Here is a 19180-nt window from a genome sequence, read left to right as displayed (position 1 = left end):
AGATTGTCAGAATATTCACATAAGAAACAATCAAACACACAAAAAGAGTAAAAGTTGTAAACTTGAGATCAATGGAAATGTTGTCTACGCGACGAAATCAAATCACTTTTATATAATTTCACCTTCTTATATATTTTCATTCATTTATTCGTGAAGTATTTTCAATTTTCATTGCATATATTCATAGTAAAGTAAAGAAGCATATATTACTCTTTGTAGGTCCATGACTGAATTTCCCTTTGTATTTTATATTCAAAAATTCGCTTTTGTATGGTAAAATAAAGTAATGAAAAAATATGTATTGTTCCTGAGTGGTAAACAAAAGGTATTATTTGATGAACAGAATAAACGGGAAAAAGAAATCAGACATTTTTAAAACCTAAAACATTTAAAAAAATTAAATAATCAAAATTTAATTGATCCCAGTTAAGTGTGTCAGTAAGAAAAAATATTAAATCTAGCTATTGTACAATTTAAATACTTTTCAAACTTTTCAACAAGTTTTCTTTGTAGCATCTGAATATTTTATGATGCAAATGTTACTTTTAATTACTTGTTTCCATTGCGGTTTTGGAAAAGGTAAAACACTTTCCGGTAGTTTTTTACTTTATTCCATAAAGAAGAATTACTATATTATCTACTCTATTCTACAAAGAAGAATTACTATATAAGCTACTCTATTCTACAAAGAAGAATTACTATATAATCTACTCTATTTTACAAGGAAGAATTGGTTTATTCTGTACTATTACTTTATTCTATTTATGAAAATGACAATAAAATTACATGCAGTATGCCAAGACAAAGACTTACTTAAATACAGTTATTAATAACAAAATGTTATCTTTATTTACCATACGTGGCTATTGATGTTTCTACAAAAGGTTTGTAAACAAACTTATTTTGTGTTGATTAAGTTGTAGAGACATTAGGTATTTTTGGAAGAAGGAGTGATGAAAAATGAGTAACACGTTCGCCGGGAATCGAACCACGAACCTCTGGAATACGCACCCAGTGTGAAGACCGCCACACCACGAAAGTGTGCGAAGAAGGCGGGAGAAATACTTTATATACTCCCCCTTTTAAATGGCGACTGGGGTTTTCAGAGGACCCAGCCGCCAAATCCTGGGTGTGGAGAATCATTATTCACCACCCTTTTAGTTCGGGCGCCACTGTAATGACATTAAGTTATTTTTGAAGGAGAAGAGGCAAAAAATGAGCAACGCCCTCGCCGGGAATCGAACCATGGATCTCTGGAACACGCGCCCAGTGCATCACACCACGATGGCATGCTAAGAAGACGGGAGAAATACCTCATAAAGTAACAGATTGAGTTATTTATGTTTTCGTAATAATTGCATTTCTATTATTTTATTTTTCCTTAATTTTACTTTTCCATTAAATTTTCATAAGAAATATTTACCATAAAAATTATTACCATAATAATATACGATGTACTGCATTTTATAATTTTCTCAAGAACGTTAAATAAGAAAAATACATTTTGTATTTTCACATTCGTCCGTTAGGAATGAAATCCAGGTCTAAAAATGGTGTTTGTAAGATTATAAGGTATTTCTCCCGCCTTCCTAGCGTGCTTTTGTGGTGTAGTGGTTTTGCACGCTACGCCGTTTTTTCTGTGGCTCGATTCCCGGAGAAGGCATTGCTAATTTTTCATCTTGCCTGCTTCCAAAAAGTACCTAATGCTTCTATAAGATCATAATCTAAATTTCAGGAGGGAATTAGTTGTATGGTCCGTCAGGATAGGTCTTCTTTTTCAAGGACATTGTATCTATGCAAAAATTTACCGTAAGCGAATATGCTGAAGAGCACTCTATTCTCTCTCTAAGTATCCTCTAGTATGTGGCACAATGAATTAATTTAATAGCTATTTATTTTTTTTAAATAATTGCGGGGCACTTTAATTTAATAGCTAATAGCCTTACGCCAGAAACACAAAGCCTTGCACTACCAAAGCCGGAAGCGCCCATTATGGAAGCATCTAATGAGTGCCCACCATTGCCTTCTATGAAAAAATGGACAGTTACAACCATGCCTTCTCTGGGATTTGAATCCGGGCCCATCGCTATAGCAGTCAAAGTCACCAACCACTGAGCAGCATAGCTATTTAATTGATATGATAAAAGCTCGCATATACTAAATCACTAACACACACTTATTGAAATTTTGGCCTATTAATGTACTAAATCACTAACACACACTTATTGAAATTTTGGCCTATTAATATTATCACACTTGCTTTGCAATATTGCGTTGTGGACTTATTTGACTGTTAATTAACCAATAAATCCACCGTTAGAAATATGTTTATGCAGTCTAAAAATTCGAAATATTCTCTGCAAAAGCTTGAAAATAAATATCAAAATAAAAGCAACTTTGACTACGTTTAGTATTCTAACTTGGACACAAAAAATAAATAACATTAAACACTACAATTTTAAAATGATATTGCACAATTTCACTGAATCCATAGCTAATTAATAACTAGAAAATCGAGTATTTTTTAATTATTAAACCACACTTTCCACATATTAAAATTATTTTTGCTTAATATTTTAGTTTTTAATCATTTTATCGCTCAGATCAGTCGGTGTTTTAATATCTATTCTTCATAATTTATTTTGCTCGCTTGCAGTTACGTAATTCATTTACTCCGAGATGAATAATCGAGTCTTGACTCTATCAACAGGTGGTATGTTTCATATGTGTTTACCAAGCGTACCTTACGCTCTATTGCTTAAACAGAAAGGTATGGCAACCTTTTCCTTTGTTGCGAGATCTTTTATTTATCATATTAACAAAAAATGTGAAAAAAAAAAGAGCATTCTTAATTTTTTTTTTTTTTTTTGTCTAAGCCTTTTTGAAATAACTTTTTTGTCTATAAATGATTAATTTTATTCTTTCTAATTAAGTTATCTCAAATCCTTTTTAATAAAATTTTATCAATAAAACGAGCGAAGCGCATTCTTCCTAACAAAGCACATGACAGTATGGCACATGACTTTCTCCACCTGTTATGTAATCTGTCGTCAATTCTATTTACTTTTATGCTGCTCTACAAGTTGTTTTGTGATATGTTTGCCAGCGTCTGCTTATGTGAGTTTATATTTATAAGGTAACTCATAATTAACATAAATTTAAAAGTGTCTAAGGGCTTGAGAATTTTGTAAGAGCGATTGCGAAAATGCGTCTATTATATCAAACTTCAGTTCTTCCGAACTCTATTTATTCGGATGGCGCTTTTATTTTCCTTTTTTTAGCCCAAAGGGCTGTTAATTTCGTTTTCACACTTTGCGTTGATTCACTATAAATGGCGAATCACTTTCTAAATAATTGTCGCCAAATATTGAGCCCTGTATTATATTTAAAAAACTTAAATTATGAAGAATCTGCATAAATGTATGTATGCTTCTCGCATTGTGATAACAGAACGGTACCTAGAACTATTAAATTTTGAATAACGGACGTCTCAACCCTAATATGGGCATCAGGAAGCCCAAATTTGGAATCTGTTTTATAACTAAAATATATCTATCTATATTTTATATCTACCTATTCATAATTTGCAAAGCATTTATGAGTTTTTGATTAAGAAACTCAACAATTTTAAAGCGAGCAATGGCAACACTGTACGGGGAGGGGAAATATTTTTATCTCTAAGCGTGCGAGACTGTGTATCTTAAATTCTAAAGATATGCTCTTTTAAATATTTTGTGATATTGCTGTTGAACTGAATTTTATGGTTTAAGTGCGAAGAACATGAAATTTAATAAATAAAGGTAATACACAAAACGTTTAAAAAATGCCCCTTTGGGCGTAATACAAAATATGAAAGCTTTCAGATTTTGTTACTAATTTATCTTATTTTTCCTTTTTCTTTCTTTCTTTTTTATTATTGTTTTTAAGACTATGGGCAAATCATACGAGGGTTATCTGCCTAGGGATGCCTTCCTGAGCTCTCTATTTTGGGGGTTCTGTCTTTTTTTTTTTTTTTTTTTTTTTTTTTTGAGGGGGAGAAAATTGGCACGTATGCATGTTACACAATGGGACAAACCACGCCAAAAACTCTCACGCAGTCAACCTTTTCTCCAGGATATGAGCACGGGTCGTCGTATTACCAGCGTTCCGTGGTCCTACCATTCGGTCACTTACAGGCATCTGTTTTGCGACCGATTAAATTTCACGTCGCAGTTAATTTATTTATGCGTTTTTAATATTTTGTTGATTTAGATAGTAAAAAGTAAAGCATATATTTGGGCACAAAAATTCAAATCAGTTTAAATGAATGTATACAGCACATTTGTATATTGTTAAGATAAAAATAACATATTGAAATCCATTGAGCGTGTCATATATATTAATTTCATTCCTTCAATAATACAACATCCCTTATAAATAACTAGAAAGCCCGGCGAACGTACGAAATGACCGCTGTTCTAGATATTATAAATTGTAATTAAAATGATTTGTGCAAAGGTGTCTGCTAATTTAAACTGAATTACCCAGGGCAGGCGGTGAGAACGCCCTTTTGCTTACTGTCCCACGGGTTTTCCCCCTTCTACTTGCTTAATTGCTTAAAGTAGAGTACAGTGAAGGAAACCACCGGCGGTACATTTCTTAAGAGCCCACCGCTAGCTCAATCAATAAAAATGATTTAAATAATGAAATGTTAATTCCCATGTCAAAGATCTCTTTGTAAACAACATTTCTTGTGTAGATCTTTCCGTCATTTTTAAGCTCGCCTAGCAGAGGACCATCCAATATTTTTAATTTTACTTTCGTTCTTTCACGAACTCTTGAACAGGCGACATCAACAAAGACACGGGAAATATTTGCTTAAGACTCTTGTGCAAGTGTATTAATGAAAAAAAGTGTACAGCTACATCTTGAACAATTAAACCTTTTCAATATTAAATAAATACATTGCAGCTTATTTATGATGGAATAACATCACAGCAAGCGTTCTGTCAGCCATTTACTACTGCTATAATCGTTATCTTAAATTTCTAGGCAAGTTCTCAAGCTACCTTAAACGTGTCAATTCAAAATTATTTGAAGTGTGACTTTGTGTTTTATATAAAGGAATTGCCTTGTTTTTCTAGATGAATGGCTTTTTTTTTTTTTTTTTTTTTTTTTTTTAAATTTTTAGACCCTTTAAGTTTATACGCATATATAAACACATGTTACGGTGAAACACAGAAATCTGGAGAATGTCGACTTTCACCGGTGAATGTCAACATTCACATAGTCGCTTGGTGTATGCCCGAAATATTTTCCAAATACTCTTACTTCTGACTTACACCGGTAAATGTTGACATTCAGCATGTACTATGGGGAATGAATTAAGAACTTACTAATTATACAGTACGTCATAATGAGAAAATAAAATAATAGTAACAAATTCAAATCTTATTTATTGCAACAACTTAAACTATTATGACACTTTAAAACCTCTTTTTTCGACCTACACCAGAGCATATCTGTGATTGTCGACATACACCGGTGAGGGTCCGAATGTACAAGAATGTAACGCAATATTGGATCTTTCACCGACGTATTTGGTGAAAGTCGACATTCTCCAATTTCGATCTTTCACGGTTACATATATATATAATGTAATAAAAACAAATTTAGAAGTACTAATGTAGGAAAATTGAGACGTAGAAACTTAGCAAATTTTTTTTTTTTTTTTTTTTTTTTTTTGTAGCACGTAGAATTCACAGAACGTAGTAGATCTATAATTTTCTGAAGAAGGAGAGAATTCTGATCACATAATATGCTATAGCATCAGTAATATGATTGCATAATATGCTATAGCCATAGTCTAATGTTGAATCTATAGTGATTAGGAAACTTGGCACCCGTGTAATACCAAATATTAATTTTTATTTCAATTGACATTTGTGACTACAATTTACTCGACACTCTAATCGTGCGCATTTCGAAAATGTTTACATTTTTGATACTATTGCGATAGGAAAAGAGCATAGAGAAATAACTTCCAAGTAACACAGAAGTGGAAGCTAAAATACGCATTTATCCAATATGGAAGATGGCCAAGAGGAAGGTCTTGGTTTAAATCAGAAAAGTTTCAGTGCTCAAAATTTTAAGATATTCATATCTTAAAATTTTGTAGCTTATTCATATCTTAAAATTTTGAGAACTGAAACTTTTCAAGCTACTTTACGAGCTTTACAAGAGCTCAGTGGCATCGATTAATTTAGAAATGTCGCAGTCACGAAAGTCATTATTATTTTTAAGCCTATTGCTAAGTTTAATTATTAAGCTGATTTACATGTTTTTTTTTTTTTTTTATCTTACATACAAGTATATATACCGAGTGTTTCAGAGCTATTGTTTAAAATGTTATATTTTATTTCGTTCTCTTTGTTTGTTTGTTTGTTTTGCTTCTTTTCTTTTTTCTTCTATTTTTAATGTAAGGAAAAAAATTTGGTTACCTTTCGTTTCACATTCGTTTTTAGTTCTTATATAACGAACAAATGTTTTGCAAAAAAGGACTCAAATAATTTTACTCCTTGAACAATGGGAAAGTTTTTTTGATAGTTTTACTCGAAATGTATTCAGCTATTCTACTACACCAACGCCAAGCTGATGTTAAATTTTGTTTAGTTTTAAAAGTATGTGCATTTTAAAAGTATTTTATTGGCTTTCGCAACGGTCCAGCAACTTTCCTGAGTTACTGAGTGAATATTATTAAAGTTATTAAATAGTTTCTACCTCATTTTGATTTGAAAAGTTTCTCCTATTCATCACAAATGGCTAGCGTACCATAAATTTCTTCATCTAAAGAAACTGTTAATTTGCTTCCGGTCTTTATTGTTTATTTTCAAAAGGAAAATAAAAATAGTGAACAAATACAAAATCTCAGTAATCTTTACCTACGGAAAGCAATTCTCCATTGTAAACCACAAAAGATACAATGCCTGGTTGAAGAACTGCTCCACACTTAATTGTCCACTAAAAAAAACTCAGCTACTGCTTCTAAATGATAGTTTTCTTTGTGCAAATGCGCATCTTTTGTTGGGTTAAAATGTTATATGTCAAAATAATCTAGCGTAACTGTTTAATTCCTGAACCGGAACCCACCCTCATGTTATTCTGGTCACTCAGTCGTTTAGAAGGTCCTTCCGTTGGACTATTTTGCGCCACAGATCATCCATTTCCGGAACGAGGATCATTACCAGACTGTGAGCACTGCCCTTTTATAGTCACCAGACAAGGAGTACAGTTTTGTGCTTTGGAACAGTTACGAGCATCACTTTTTCTGAAGCCTTAGCATATATTTGAAAGTTTCTCTGTTTGTGAGTTTCAGTTCATTTGAGAGATACACGGTGGAGGAGTTAGGTAAGTAACTATTTAAAATTCAAGCCGTGCTTAATTTTATTAGAGAGCAAGAAAAACCGACTCCGACACTTCATTGCTGAATGAAATCATAATTTCTGTCAAAGAGCATAGAAGACTACTTATTTAAATCAAATTTTATCATGTTCACCAACTGAGTTCTGGATATTTAAAAGTAGTTTAGTTTTTACTACTGTCAATTTATTTTATGAAAAAAAAAATCATCAGCTGTATATTCTTTCTTAATATTTTAATTTAATTTTTAGGATAGAAATAAACAAAAACTCTATTCGGCTGTATATTTCATAATTTTTTTATTGTCCTTGTACAAATTATAAGCAGAATATTTCTAAGAAATTATTAGAGTTTTGCGTTGATATTTTCCACCAATATAACTATTACATTATTTATTACCAACAATCGTCTTAATTTTGTTGCAGCATTCAATTTGGCAGAATTGACAGAATTTTAGTAGAAATTATGAAAGACTATTTTCCCCAACATTTTAAAAGTCAGTTTCGTTTTCATCTGTAATCTTGTCGTAGCAGTCATACATTGGTTATATTTTCTATAACTTAGCTTTTCTTAAAACTATCTCCATAACTCTGTAATATTGAAAATGAATTGTTACGAATAAAATTCATTACGAAAACTTCATAAAGTTCTACAATTACCGTTATTTTAGAGGAACTGTAATCAAGAACTGTAATTTAGAGAAACTGTAATGAAGAACTGTAATTTAGAGGGACTGTAATCAATGTAATGTTCCAAAAATAAAATTTCATGATTAGTTAAACGGTTTTTCAAAGCAGAGAAAATACGCTATTCAATAACAGGTGCTTACTGTTATTATAATAATAAATATGTTCCATAGAGATGAAATACTCCTTAAGAATTATTGGGATATTTGATCATATTGTACTACCGATGGCATTGATTTGGGAAATTCCTAATGTATGACTGATAGTTTTAAAGATAATAACTATTTCTATAGAGGATGCAGATAGAAATACTTCAGAGGAAATCTTCTTGGTAAACCTAGTGTAAATTAAGATATTTTCATATTGTCATTAGTGACTTATGACAAACTATGATATCATTAATATCATTGCCATAATTAAAACTGCTATGATTAGAATTGCTTTAATATCATCGCTATAATTAGAGAAATTCTCCTTGATAAACCTAGTGCAAACAAAGATACCTTCACACTGTTATTAGTGACTTAATGATAAACTATGATATCATTAATATCATTGCTATACTTAGACGTTTCATATGGAGATCATCAAAATTAAAGCAGTAATGGAATATAAATTTGCGTACATAATTAGTTTTTAACATTTTTCAATTTTGTAAATGCCTTTATTTAAATGGAAACAGGTTTATTACTGCATTACTTTTAAAACAGGTAAACAGGTGTTTGGTATTTTTATGTTAGATGAACGGATGACGATGTAAAGCTCTGAGAATGAATGGCGAGTATAGTTTTTTTTTTTTTTTTTTTCTGTCAGCAAAACATTCGCTTTGCAAGAGATGACTGAGCAGTTGTCCATACTTAATTTTAGTGATAATAATCAGTAAAACGTTCAATAGAAAATTTAAATAAAGCTTACCTATTAGTTAAAATGATCGAAAAAATTGACAGGAAGTCTAACTTTTTATCAAGAAATATGCTGTATATTCACCACTTTTATTATCTAATTTTATGCCTTCTAATAAAACTGACGATTAAATTTAATCATTGATAAATGCACCAACAATCCATTAGATATTAGTATATTAACTCAATAAAGATTTAATAAGTTCCTTATGAAGAATTTAGTGGCTATTAGAGAACTGAGTGGTTAAATCCGGAAAACTGGCAGTTTAACTCGTCTTCGAATTCTGATGAACGCGCTGGCTGCGTGGGAGGTTTAGTGTTTTTTATCCCTACATGGAACATGAATAAAAGTCAGTTTCTCCTAGAAAGTTCTTCATGAAAGCCTCCCTCCCATTAAGAAGATAGACCAAATGTGCTTCGCCGTAATTAAAAAAAATCCAATAAAATCCAGGCAGTTTGTAATATTTCATGCAGCAATACGCAAGATTATAAGACAGAATTATTTTTTTCAGTATTTAATTGTGGTTTCGGTTTTAATTACACAATACCTGAAATAAAAGTCGTATTTTTAAGTATAATTCTGCAATGTACTTTATAAGCAGTTGAGAAAAATTAAAACTATTTGATATTTATCGTGCTGTAATTGGAAACTGTTTTGAATGATTGCAGCTGATCTTGTGTCTTCGTGCAGTAATATTAATATCAATTTATGAAACGAAATCATTAAATATTTAATATACCGATATTTTAAAATAAATAAATTGATCTCTGTAGTCAGTTGTGAAAGTGAAGTTGCGAGCAAAAAATAAGCGCAATATCGAGATAAAATATTATCTCGATACTGCACTTCATACGAAGTAAAGTTATAATTAGATTTAGAATGGATAAAATATCTGATTTTTTACTCGTATCTAGTTATCCTCTTTTGCTGAACTTTGGCTGCCTTTAGCAAAAGTAGGTGACGTAGTAATAGCAAAAAAATTGAAATTGGTGTCGCCTGACAATAGAAATGCTGATTTTTTTCCATTGATGTTGAAAATAAGATGACCGAAATGATCTCTAAAATACTTGCTACTTCTGAAAAACTATAACTGTTTTCATAAAAAAAGTATTTGAAGATTTGATGTTCTTTGAAGAATCTGGAGAGTAACGCGTAGTGGTGGGTGCAAAACCAAGGTTTTTCTGCTACAGAAGTATAAACTGCACCAATTTGAAAAATTAAACGTAAAATTTAATCAATGTCTTCTATCCTTAAGATTTAACAACATAGGTGAACACACGCGTCAGACTATGACACATTAATGAACTTATACGATGGATAACGTACGAAATGTATTAGATTGGTACAATGTGATATGATCCTGCTTAACAGTCCTTTTCATATAGTCAGGTATTTGGCGACGTAGAACGATAATCCAGACTGCATGTGTAGATTCGTATCTCCACTCAGGGCTCTCTTTCTTTAGCCCTGATCTCCACTGCGCTGTTCCTTATTTGAACTCCTTGCCTCACGTTTCGGCACTGCGCTTAAGGGAATCACAGCTGCTGGCCACGTCAGCAAACATCAACAGACAAGCATAGCTCGGAGGTCAGACTTCAGCACCATATAAATCTAGAAGACTATCCTTTTATCTTCGTCTGTTCGTCTCTCCTCATCGGCAGGAACCTTCCGCTTAGCTATATACTACGTCTTTTCTGCTCAGCGCAATCGCGAACTGGAGAAATGCAAATTTCTATCTCTAACAATAAAATAGCAGTAAAAGTTTTTATATCGGTTTATGCTAAATCCACCAGAAATCATCATGACAAAAGTCTAAACAGAATTGCCTGTAACGAAATGATAAATACTGGCACCACTCGTATTGATGGACAGTGGTATAATTGGTACTGGATACAGGCATGTTTTCTACAAAATGGCATCAAATTTTTGCAGAAAAGAAGTTCTAAGGGCTATTTTAAGAGACATCTATGCAATGATTCTGCTATGATCATTCGGTCCTTCCACTTCCTCCCTGAAGACATCTTGAGCGCACATAATAATAGGAAGGATGATAAATGATCACCTTTTAGTTTCATAGTATACGATCTTATGCTGAGGATACTGAAGTATCGACATAGCGTCTGGTATTAACCGCGTAATCTAGATTTCCTCCTTTAAGAACATTTTCTTTTACTGAAAACTTACATTATTTTTTTCTTTAGGTATCAAAAGAAAAATCTAAAGAAATTTAGCTTTTTTTGGGGAAAAATTAATATATTATTAGTGTTTATTTTATGTAATGTTTGCATAAAAGTAGCTTTAAACTGTAAAAGGGGACTAAGAGTTATGTAAATTTTTTAGGAGATGTCATTTTTTTGTCTATGAAAAACGTAAATAAAATGAATCAGTATAAATAACCAAGCATACTGCCTTGTTTCAGACATTCCATATAAACCAAAGTACTACATGGCCAACCTCGATTTTTTATATTAGGGGCAGGGAGACATGGAAATTTTAAATGCAGTGACATGATGGACATGCAAAACCTGGTTGCAGTTCAGGCTCGCTACCCACGAGCCTAAGGTTTCTGACACTATAATGTCCCAATCACATTATATTTCGGCTACGTGGGACTGGACGTCGAAAGAGACAATTATCAGAACTCGCACATTCCCGATAAAACCACGTAGCTAGGTTACCATTTTCGCTGACTACAATGCCAAATAGTAATAGATTATCACTTAGACTGGGATCACGTGATCCTTCAGAAGCAGAACTTTCGTCGGATTGGTTGATCTCTAGCCGGGACAGAGCTCCAACCGAAACATTTTCGGTTAGGTTTAAAAAAATCCCGCGTAGCCGCTACATTGTTTCCGTAGCTAGGCGGGACTTCGCTTCCAGCGGGGCTCTATGTTTCTAGGAAGCCTCCCGTTTAAGCCAGTGCTACCAGAATCTCGTTTCTTAGAAAAGTCCCGTCTAGCAGGGACTATCGCTAGAAGTGATAACCTCTTAAGGGAACCCAAATTCATCCGATAACTCTTCATAACCCTATTTTTCTGTCATGAAAACAATGGAAAGTAAAGCACTAGCGTCTCTTGAAACAATGCTGCTCTTAGATCCTAGGATGGAATTATTTAAGTGTGGCAAAATGCATCAAGGGCATCTGACTAAACCAAGGAATGCCTTCGTGAAAAGCCTTTCTGGGAAAAGCTAACTTTATTCAAATTAACATGGGAAAAACTACAAAAATGTTTACCTAGCCAGCTCGTTCAGTGGGGTTTGAATCAGCGTCGAACTATCAATGTCTATCAGTTCCTCCCACTCGGTGGATGGTGGATACCTAGGTTTCCTTACAACAAAGCGCCTCTATTGCATATCATGCGATTGCGATTCTTTCTCTCAATTTGACGTATGCAGCTAGTCAATTAAATCTGCTTAAGTCTCTGGATTCAGCGAGGTGATGAAATAAGGCATTAAAGAAAGATCGAAAGCTTTTAAAATTTGTATTTACTGAAAAATTTTCAAGAAAACTGCTTTCTTGAGCATCTTATGTAAGCAATATTACGCATGCAGAAAATGCCAGCAGTTAGTTTTCTGTTCTAGTAGAGACACTGAAATTCTCCATTCAGAAAATGGAACCATTTTCACGGCCATGATCTTTTTTTTTTCTTTCTTTAGCAAAGGCAAGTATTTCTTTTGTAGGTATGTTTGCTTAGTTGATAATAGTAAAGTCTTCCTAGAGAAAGCGGTGCCTCTTGGCAGATAGATTTATGCTTCTTTTTTATGTTTAAGTGCATTGCAATTGATGTGCTAATATTGATTTTTACTTCACACTTGATAAGCCAAGCTTACAGGCCGTAGACACATTATTCGAGGTCATAATACAGGGAAGACCCAATCCTCCTAGTCCCACTGGACCATATGATTATAAAGGGTCGACCTCCTCAAGACCACAAAAGGAAAGAAGATATTATCCGAGGTATTTGAATGCCTAGACTGAGAATGCAGGGATTGCTAAAAGTATCTACGTGAATACAGGATACAGGCAGATAATGGCAGATGTGCATTCTAAATATTACAATGATTGAAAAATTAGCAATGTTTAAAAGTTTACTATGCTTTCAGAAGGTAAGAATGATACTTCTAGTTCCCCTTCTTAACAACACTTTTTTCATTTAAATTTATACAGAATTAATATAATACTCTGATTGTAGGGTAAGCAATTCCTGGTATTTTATATATTTCTATTATGGTATGTAACAAATATTTTAAAATTAGAGGAAAACTTTCTTTAGATTGTTGACAATTTATACAAAGTTACATAACGCTTTTCCTTAATATAAATGCTAATCTAAGATTTAATTTTATCCAACACTGGAATTCAAAGTGAAGTTCTTTCACATCTATTAATGAAAAGCATTTCTATAAAATTAAACCTAATAAGTTTTTGTGCTTACAAAGCTATAAATTCTGTCAAAAATTGAAAATAAAAGTATTTTCTTCCTTTTTCGACATATTTCGTACGTTCAATAAATTCCTACATCTACCAAAATGTCTTAAACAGAAACTCTTGCGAAGTAAGAATTAAATAGCAAGATTTAATTAACAGCAGAATCATTCATTATGAAAATATAATTTTTTCTTCATTTTAATATTTTATTAATAGCTTTTGAATATATACTTCCATTTTAAGAAAACACCTTCAATGAATTTAGTCGGCAAGAATTGTCTCGTTCTCTAAACTATTAAAATCTATGCGCATCTGTCTGTTTGTTTGTAACGTCATCTCCTCCGGAATGACGGAGAGTTGTGTCTCGAGAGATGTACACTGCTCAAAAAAAAAAAAAAAAAAAATGGGACAGTGCTATATCTCCCGTTCTACTGGGCCGATTGACAAAATTCAAACTGCGTTTTTCATGTCTCGAAAGCGCGACTTAAAATATATATTAGATTTATATATAGCACTATTCTAACATAGGTATTTTGACACAAAATCGGACTTTTTCTGAAATAACATACCAATTTTTTTACATATTTCGATTCTACGACTCAAATTATGCCAGAATACCAAGTTTTGTAAAAATCGTACGAGTAGTTTTTAAAATATTAGCTCTCAAAATTTTAGCTCCTCAATGTTAATTGAATTTGGCAAATATTTATTAATATCTCTTTTTTTTATTAAACTTTTTTGATATTTTCTCTCACATTTCGAAATTTTGGTTCATTCCAAATAAAATTTACCCATTTTTTGCGTTTTATTTTTAAAATTTCTATTTTTAAATAATTTCTATAGATTTTTCGAAAAAATTTTTGAATTATAACCTATAAAATTTTTACCATCATCTTAAAGTAGGTGTATTTTTAAGCATATCTGCAAAAAATTAGACTTTTTTATTCAAAATTTTCTACGATATACACGAATTTACATAATTTCGCGGTTTGAAATTTGGCACCTTTTTTTTGAGCGATAATAACGCCAAATGTGGTCTATGGATTTTTGTTACACTAAATTGCCACAGCTATTTTTAACCTTAAACTTCAAGTAAAATTTTACGGAGAATTAATTACATGACATTTTTTCCCTCAATGATGCGTAATAAATATTTATTAATACTATATGAAAGGCTATTTTTTAAATTATAGATGATATTATTCAAATTTTTAACTATTCTTTTTTTAATTTCTCTCGTATCTTTTCTTTTTTTAAAAAAATTAAGAGTAAGTTTTTGTAAGAGTAAATTTTTACCTTCGGCGTTTTATCGTCTGCTACTTTACTTCGTTTAAATCGAATTGTCTAAAACTGAGAATTTTCGTTTGATATTTATTTGAATTTTATGACATTAACTGCATAATTTATTTCTAAACAAACTGTTGCTTTTGAAGTGGCTGGAAGAGCGGCTGATACTATTATCCATATTTTTAAAGCACAATATATTTTTATAGAAACATAATATTTAGAATAATCATTTTTTATAAAAGTCAAATTATGATATAAACATACAACCCTCTAGAGACTGAATTAATGGAAGTTCAATGGTTATGTAGAAATGATCTGCAGCTACTTAATGTCTGGATAAGTCAGCAGATTCTATGGACAAGTAAGAATAATTATATAAACGACACCAACATTCTGAATTCAATAAACAACGAGGATACGATGTTTATTAAATGAATTTAAGAAGTTTTAAAACATAAAAAATCAACTCATTTTTGCCCTAAAATGTATTTTTGTGCGTAGCGTATTTTCATTATATCCTTAAAATTCTAATTTGGAATGTAATTGACAAGAACTGAATCCTAATCATCAGTAATATAATAAGTAATTATTACGGTTATTAATAAATCCTTCTTATAAAGTAATTGCAAATATTTCAAAAAACTTTCTGTCTGAATGCAAACATTTTTCTATGCAAATATTTTTAATTTTATATTAATCAAGATTGCACACCATATTACTTATTTCCACTTCAATTCTTACCGTCAGTTCTAGTAGAATTTACAAATCAATTATATTTAATTAAGGATTGGATTGGATTATTTAATTATGGCAAAGCACACGAGGGCTATCTGCCTAAAGGGAGGGATGCCTTCGTGGAGGACTTTCTAAGGGAAACTGGCTCGTATACTCGTTACACATAGGGAAACCACGAAACCGCCCATGCGGCCAGCCCGTTCGCGGGATTCGAACCTCGGACTGAACTACCAGTGTTCAGCGTCTTTACCGCTCGGCCGTTGGTGGGCTATTTAATTAAGGAATGACCATCTAAGTTAAGAAACAGCGTACCGTAACAACATTTCAATTATTGGCGCCGTATCTTTCATGTTACTCCCGATTGGCTAGCTACATGATTTTTAATGAGTATTCGGATTTTACTAGTAACTTCACTTGGAAATCGCGCTTAAACTAGGTTAGTTGGTTATTTGAATATAGAAAGAACATGGGAGCTATTTGATTAAGATGCTTTCATAGAGAATCTTTGTAAAAAGAACTTAAAAAACTACGAAAACCAACCATGCAGCCTGGGTTAGACTGAGCAGCAAACAATTAGTATTTAACAATCTTTTTTTTTTTTTTTTCAAATGCTAGGCAACTGATGAGGCTCCAATTAAATCTCCAATTTAATATTTTATTTGTAAATATTTAAAATATTGTTGTATTCTTAGACACAAAAAGCAGAATTTAAGTTTTGTTAACTCGTTAGTAAACTACCAAGCCGTAGTGCAAATGAATATTCAATTTTTTTGGCAATAATTGTATTCACTTAATATTCTTGGAATATGAGCTAAAGAAGGAACGTTCTCGGAAGATTAAAGAAGTGTTTAAATCCAGTGATATTAGGTTTGTCTTACAACCTCAGGATCAAAACAATTCTGCAATTGCCCGAGTAGTTGACTTGTAAATAGATGTGAATTAAGCAGATGACTTTAATCTTACGTTATTCATCCAGAAAACGTATTCCAAATGTTTTGTATTGCATGACAATGCATCTTTTCATTATTCAATAACCAGTCGGAGAACCGATTGTGTTCCGAAAATAAGTATGTGTACTCAATCGTCCTGCATGTTCTTCAAATTTGTCTTCTTGTGATTTTTTTTCTTTCTCAGAAACTAAAGTTGCCCCTCAAAGGAAAGTTTTTTGACATTGAAGAGACAAAATTAATATGACATCTACTTTTAGAGGCATGTCAAAAACAGATCTCTACAAACCTTCTCTTCCATTACATGTTGTGCAGTCAGACAAAAAGTTACATCAGCGTAAATTCTATAATCTATTTTTATTACACTCTGATTACTTTATTAACATACAGTGAATACATACTAAATCTTTTACTTTAGCTTAAGTAATTCGGAATTTTTGACGGAATTGTTGTCGGAACTAGGACTTAGAAGATAAGTCAAATTAAATATTTCGATAACCCAATAAATTCAAGTTCGAAATTTCAATATTTTATTTTCGGAGGGAGGGGAAATGTTTTCAGTTTTGGTCCATTATACTAAGTATATTTGCTTCGATTTTTTATTTTTCCATAAAAGCGAAAATAATTTGAAGCTATGCATTATATGGTATACATATAATGCATAGCTTCAAATTAAAATTTAATAATATACAGAGTGGTTATAATTAAAGTTCCACATTGAAACGGTTATAAAAGGAAAACTACTGGATCAAATGTTATCAAACTTGGAAATCGTGTAAAGGAGGTCATGGGAATTTATTTTCCGCGAAAAAAAGGAATTTCGAAACCTCACCACCAGGGGGGAAATGGCGCTGTATGCAATATTGTTAAACGAAATATGGGTCGGAATTTAACTTAACCTTTTGTTAAACGGGTTTAATATGTTGTATAGCCTTAAGAATCTTTGAAGTAGGCAAATTACCATTTAAAGACGTTAAATCCGATAAATGTCGAGTGCGCCATCCCTGTAAGTGAGAATTTCGTCCGTGAAAACCACGAATTAGCGATTAGAAAATGTGAGATCGCAAATCACTCTCACAAGTGCGTACAATCTGGAAATCGTTTTCTTACAGATCGCTAATTTGTAATTTTTTAAGCCTGAATTCAACACTAAAACATGAAGATACTGATTCAAAGCGCTTTTAATCGATTTGGGCCAAAGAAATCTCTCATGTTATCTATCTAGTTCCATTGCATTCTCCTACTGCATTCGATTGCATAACAGTCATTTCACACCGTTTACTGTTGAATGACAGCTAGTTTTATAACTGAACCATTTTTTTCTGAAGAGCAGTGGACAGCTGGACTACTGCGATTGCAGCTCACTTAGAGCCAATATTAAAATGTTTCGTGATACATGAACTGCAGTAACATGGAATTTTAGATACTACGATTTTTATGCAGGGCTGGGCACCACCTCAAGTGTGTCGCATAGTTACTTAGGCAACATTTCACGAATGAACGTCTTATAGGCCAACACTTCCCCTCTTCCCACCAGACCTCAACCTCTGTGACTTTTGTCTATGAGGTTATCTCAAAAGCACTGTTTATGGTGATAATCTAAACAATTTGGCAGAAATGAAAAATGTGATACACTGATAACATTCCTCCTTATATGCTATGTGTAACGTGTATACGAGCCAGTTTTCCTTAAAAAGTCCTCCACGAAGGCATCCTTCCCTTAAGGCAGATAGCCCTCGAGTGCTTTGCCGTAATCTAATAAACCAAACCAAAACCAAACCTGATATGCTAAGAGCTGCTGTTGAGAATGCAATAACATGATTTAACTTGCTTTCGGAAAATGCTGGACGCTACATTGAACATGCTTTGTAACACGTTTCGGAAAATATTAAACGCATTTTAAACAGATGTTTTCGTGCCTTATTTCATTTAACAATATTGTATACAGCGCCATTTTCCCCCTGGTGGTGAGTTTTTGAACTCTTTTTTTTTCCGCGGAAAATAAATTCTCATAACCTCCTTTACACGATTCCCAAGTTTGATAACATTTGGTCCGGTAGTTTTCCTTTTATGACCATTTCAAATTGGAACTTTAATTATAACCACTATGTAAATTAAACTTTAAAAGTTTGACAGTTTGGTTCAAGTCCCAGCTTTAAAAATATATATATAAATATAATCTTTTACATTAAGTCTCTTAGAAAGAATGTTTTAAGAAGCTAATTTTTCTCTCTCGTTCTAGACTGTATAAAAAAAACATGATCTTTAGTATGATTTAGATTGTTTCAGCCGATATAAGAATTGGGTTACTCTGTGGTGCAGAATAAACCCTGCTGGACTGTTTTATTTCTTTGTCATTTAGCAAAAATCTTTTAATTAAAATATTTATCCTTTGGACTTCGCTTTAAACTTTATTTATAGCTAAAATGACTAGAAAATGAAAAGCTGTCTTTAGCTGAAACGCAATTCATATAATTGATATTTTAAAAAATTGACAAGAATGCAAAATGTATGGAAGTCTAGCAGTCGAAAAATCTTAATTTTCTTGTGTGTGCACTGAAAATAACTGTAGAAGGAAAGAAGAAAATTAGGGAGAAAAGTAAGCAAAAATTTGCAGGGAAATTTGGCTGTCAGACATACCAAGATGTTCAAAAAGTTGGACGCTTTCGAATATACTTTCAGGATACTTCAAAGAATTTGGGTGTTCAAAGAGAAAACACCTGGACGTGTACACCAGCAAATACCATCAATTGAGCTTGTGTTAACAGAAAAGACAAAACGATATCATTGCAGAT

General features: G+C 32.3%; 1 protein-coding gene across 1 annotated transcript in view; it reads left to right on the top strand.

Moving 5' to 3' along the window:
* Positions 1 to 3025: 3025 nt before the first annotated feature.
* Positions 3026 to 19180, top strand: part of LOC118190873 (uncharacterized) — a 52983-nt gene continuing 36828 nt past the window's right edge. The window contains exon 1 of the mRNA XM_035361670.2: positions 3026 to 3117. The gene's annotated coding sequence lies outside the window, so the exon portion shown is untranslated. The remainder of the gene's footprint in view (positions 3118 to 19180) is intronic.

This window comes from Stegodyphus dumicola, chromosome 2 (assembly GCF_044657685.1).
Source record: "Stegodyphus dumicola isolate Sdum_Otavi_A_Nest chromosome 2, ASM4465768v1".
In the NCBI taxonomy this organism is placed as follows: domain Eukaryota; kingdom Metazoa; phylum Arthropoda; class Arachnida; order Araneae; family Eresidae; genus Stegodyphus; species Stegodyphus dumicola.
This window is presented reverse-complemented; position numbering and strand designations above follow the sequence as displayed.